The sequence below is a fragment of the Poecilia formosa genome, unplaced genomic scaffold (genome assembly GCF_000485575.1).
Source record: "Poecilia formosa unplaced genomic scaffold, Poecilia_formosa-5.1.2 Scaffold465, whole genome shotgun sequence".
NCBI lineage: Eukaryota > Metazoa > Chordata > Actinopteri > Cyprinodontiformes > Poeciliidae > Poecilia > Poecilia formosa.
In genome coordinates, this window is record NW_006800404.1 from 156,225 (window position 1) to 161,205 (window position 4,981).

Sequence of the window (4,981 nt, forward strand, 5' to 3'; positions counted from 1 at the left end):
ACTAGTGCCATGTTTGAATTATGATTATATCTCATGTAACTGTTTACATGTGACACTGCCATGATTAGATTACTCAGGTGTGATTTTAATTTAATTCCTAACACAATTGCAAAATTGTGTTTTTTTCGACATTACCGACGGAGATTTGGACACATTTCATACATACATGTTTATTGTTGAAATAGTTACCATTTTAAAGAAGTATGACTTCATTTTATTTGAAATATCTTAACCACGGATGTTAATCAATTTCACAGCATCTGTAAAATAGCACCTCTCATTTATTCATATTTCAGAACGCTGATATTTTTAAGCACAGGAACTAAAGCAACGCGATGAGCAGAAATTTGGATTTTCATCTCAAACAAGAACAGAAAAACAGTAACCACAACATGGCGCTAACTCAGGCGAAGACACCAGATTATAAAGTTAAACTCAACTTTTCTACATGTGAGTTGGCTGTCACACTGCTTAATGCTTTCATGGACTTAATTAGCTGCTGTTTCTCTTTAAATATCAAAGTTTTGCTACGTCATGTTGTTATTTACAACAGTGACACAGACCATCTGGCTAAGAGCTTCAGAAAGATGTCCTGGCAGGAACCCAAATCCCTTTTTTACCCGCCAGGCTCTCGCTGTCTGCTGCCGTTAATCACACACGACGCTGTAATCTACAACCCACCTGGTCACGTTTACTTCCATGTTTAGTATTTTAGGTCTGATCAGTGTGGGTTCTTTAAACAAGGGGCGGCTTTGAAGCAGCAGTGATGATCGCCAGGTGCTGCTCGCAAACACGGATCTGTGTTTGTCTGCCTTATCTCATGCGACACTCCAGATGCTGCTGCTGCTGCTGCTGTTCCTGCCTCTGCTCTTGCTGTAAACTTCACCCCAAAGCTCACAGCTAAATGTCTTCTGAGATTTTAATGACATTCAGTTAAAATGATTGGATCTTCTGTTTCTTTAAAGTCAAGGCATCATGGCATGTTTCAGCTACAAGGCAGTTAACAAACCAGAATATGGTAAGAGATGATGAAACAAGCAATAAACATATTTTGTCAAATCATCAAGCAAAAAAATACATCAATGTTAGTCAATGTTCCAGTTGATGTTAAGAAAAGTCAGCTGTAAACGGGAGGATTTTTAGACTTAATTTAAAGGAACTCAGTGTTTCAGGTGTTTTGCAGTTTTCTGGAAGTTTGTTCCAGATTTGTGGTGCGTAGAAGCTGAATGCTGCTTCTCCATGTTTGGTTCTGTTTTTCTCGATTTGAATCAGAACCTCTGGAAGGTTGATACAACAACAAACCTTTAATGTATTTTGGTGCTAAGTAAGTAGTTCAGTGATTTATAAGCAAACAGAAGTATTTTAAAGTCTATCCTCTGAGCTACAGGGACTTTACAACTGGGGTGATGTCTTCTAATTCATTTATTTATTTTTTTTATATTACTGAGAATGTGAGAATATTCGAGTTGAAAGTGCTCAAGGGTCACAAAAATTACATAGATAAATTAGAAATGCAAAAGTACATTGATTGTGAATTTCTTTTAGTTTTACCTACAATAAACAAAACATGCAAAATGTTAATGCAAATAACAGAGTAGCACCAAAAGAAAGATTAGGTTTGGATGGAGGTCACTCACACTTTGAACACTTACTGGATTTAGCTGTGTTATGACCTGAGGAGCGCTTTTAAATAAAATCCACCAAATGTTTGTGGTCTTCTTATAACAATTGAAAGCAAAAGCTTGGTTAACAAAAGAAAATACTTTGTGTTGTGCTTAAAATTTTCCATTTCAAAAAAGTATAATTTGTTGGTAAAGATCTTACACGTCAAAATGTAGAAACATGTTTGTCTACATCAACCACCTCTAAAGACAGCTGTCCAACTTGGTATCATGTGAACTGTGTTTGGACGCTCCTGCTGCAAGGTGTACTTCTAAAAGCATTTATTGTAAATCTGCTGCATTTTATTTCAACTGTGATTTGATCCAAGGGGGAGAAAGGCCCAGTTTCAAGGTTCCCAGATTTTCCAGACATTGGTTTCAAATGTGCAATTCAAACTAACTAGAGACATTAAGACTTTGTTCTTCACAGTTTTCAGAGCTGGTCTCTTTCTTGAAACACATTAGAGGTCTAAATGTTTGGATTACCAACGAGCCTTCATGTTTACATTTCTACTCTGCTGTTTAATCTCTGCAAGGACAGAAAAAAAATTCCTAGAACTTGGAGAGAGACATAAGTTATTTTTTATGTTGCAACTTTTTTCTACATACTCAGTTTGTCTTTAGTCTTCTCACACTGAATCACTTCTAGAAATCTCTCGGGTCAATCTGTGATCCTGTCTTCCCTGCACGTCCACCTCTCTTCCCATCTTTTTGGGATTCAACACAGAGACCGGGTCTGTGTTGAAGGGTGGTGGTGGTGGTGGGTGGGAGTCTATTCCTGGTTTTATCCCATTAAGCTCCTTTCCATTTGTTGGTGTGAGCGACCAAAGCCGGATACTCACGGTGATGGTGAGAGTGGAAGGTGCAGCAGGAAAAGCAGCAACGCTTGGTGAGAAAAAGTCTGCTTCGGCCTTCTCTCCCGTCGCCTCCTGACACTGAGCTGGAATCAACTGGTGGGCGGGCGACAAAGGAAGAGAGAGAGAGGGCAGGAAGAGAGAGAGAAGGGAGGGAGGCTGGGAAAGGGACAGAGCTTAGAGGAGGGGAGAGAGATCAGATTGGGACAAATAAACAATCGAGAAGAGTGTGTGAGAGGACTAGCAAAAACAGAGAGGGGGTTCAGTTTCAAGAAAGACAAGGGCAACTTATAGCCCTCTTACAGGTTTTAAGTAGGCCAATGGGGCAGCCGGACTCCTTCAGATGGAGCTTTGTGTGGGTAAGAAGTGGGACTAACAGGTTCTGATTGGCACCGGGCCGCCTTTATCTCAGCATGGCAGCCAAGAGTCAGCAGCAACAGTCGGCCTGGAAAGGTTAAATAAGGACAACAAAACACAAAAACAGCACAGGTTAACCGTCAGATACTCCTCTGTTGGTCCAGTTGACAAGACCAGTAACTTTAGGAATAAACTGAATGCTTATAAAGAGCAAATTACTAATTTTCTGTCATTTTTGTGAGTTAAAGGGAGGAGGTCACTGGTCAGCACTCCAAATGTGTTATGTAACTAACCAGGTTAGCCAGGTTTACATGATTCCTGCAACTGCAGCCAACTCAGGTTAAAGTACAACCAGAGTGAGTTTGGAGAACAATTTAGCAGTTAAATATCAAATAGGAAACTTCGACAAAAAAAATGTTTTCCTTAAAACATATTTGTTAAAACTGTCACCATGTCGTGACAGCATAATATGAGACAGATAATCAAAAAAAAAATTAAGCTCCCTCCCTGTAATCCTACTGCCACCTGTAGAAATACACCACTACTGCTCAAAAACAACCAATCAGAGCCAGGAGGAGGGGCTTGGTGCTGTCAATTAAACTCATGTATGTGCTGCTAAATGTGCTAATAACAACTTAAGGCTCCATATCGCAGCTTTAATTATGCTGAAAAGGGAGAAGTGCTGAAGATATGCTCTGCTTCTGTTAATACGGTCATATTCAATGAATTAGAATATCCCAATGAATCTTGTCACATTTATGCTGCATTGGTAGCACTGTTGCCATGGAGCAAGAAGGTCTTGGGTTTGAATCCCAGTCTGCGGTCTTTCATATTCTTCCTGTGTATGTTTTGTGTTTTTAGCAGGTACTCCGGCTTCCTTCCTAACATGACTGCTGGTTAATTAGTCTCTCTGTGTCCTTAGGTATAAGTGTGTGGGTGCATGGGTGATTGTCCCGTGTGTCTTTGTGCTGCCCTGACGGACTGGTGACCAGTCCAGGTCGTACCTCTCACCCAGTGACCGCTGGGAACAGGCAACACCACACACTCCTCACCCTGCAAGGAAAAGCAGATACAGAAGATGAATAAACGCACATACAAAAGTTTTCTGGGTGACTCTTGAGTTGACAATGAAAACTTAAATCTTGGTTTAGAGTAGGGTTTCGTTATAGAACTGATCTCCGTGGTAACCGATGTGCTACTGTTAACCAGAAGGCTACTTCTGGAGAGGCAGATCGCCTCACATCTTAATAGTTCATTTAATGGAGGTAAACACAGCTGATGTGTTGGGTATTTTTGTGAGCCAAACATGTAAACATGCTCCTCCCTGGAGTCAGCAGCCTGGAGGTCCACATGTCCAAACAGGAAGTGGAGAGGCCTCTGCTTCCTGCTGCCTGCATGAGAAACTGGGCCCTCTGGGGCTGCAGAGACACTCAACTAAAGCAGTTTTCTTTTTCCTTATGGTTAGATTTTACATTTCAGTATATAAAAAATAAATACCACTAGGTTCCAAATCATACACTGAATAAAGGTTACTCCTCACTGGATGGATTTGTAATACACACATGTGAGTTAAGCGATTGCTTAGGGCCCCTACGCCACCAGGGGGCCCCCAAGAACAAAAAGCTAGCATGATAAAAAAAATACATTTACATTCTTAATAGTATTGAATAATACACACTTCATGCTATTTAACATGGATAAACAATTTCTACATTATTTTTGTAGTTCATACACAAATAATAGATTAAACTCTTCCTGCAGAAATATAAGATATTAAGCTTATCTTGTTTACTGTAAATATAGTGTTTTACAGCTGATGTTACTTTCAAATAGCTAAAATAATATGGAACCATTAAATACCACTCTTCATTTCAAAATGCAAATAAATTTGCTACTCCTGTAACATTAAAACAGCCCTAATAACATTGGTACAATATAAGCTAATTATAAATGATAGTTACACACTCAGAGTGGCCTATGAACAACAAGCATCTGACTTTGACCTGTTTGTGTGTGTGTGTGTGTGTGTGTGGGTGTGTGTGTGTGTGTGTGTGTGTGCGTGTGTGCGTGTGTGTGTGTGTGTGTGTGTGTGTGTGTTGCTGACTCCCC

The 4,981-nt window shown here is 40.0% G+C and overlaps 1 protein-coding gene across 1 annotated transcript in view; it reads right to left on the reverse strand.

Moving 5' to 3' along the window:
- The window catches only part of cox4i2 (cytochrome c oxidase subunit 4I2), an 8,330-nt gene extending 5,628 nt beyond the window's left edge, over nt 1-2,702 (reverse strand). Inside the window, exon 1 of the mRNA XM_007578045.2 lies at nt 2,504-2,702. The gene's annotated coding sequence lies outside the window, so the exon portion shown is untranslated. The remainder of the gene's footprint in view (nt 1-2,503) is intronic.
- Nucleotides 2,703-4,981: the final 2,279 nt, after the last annotated feature.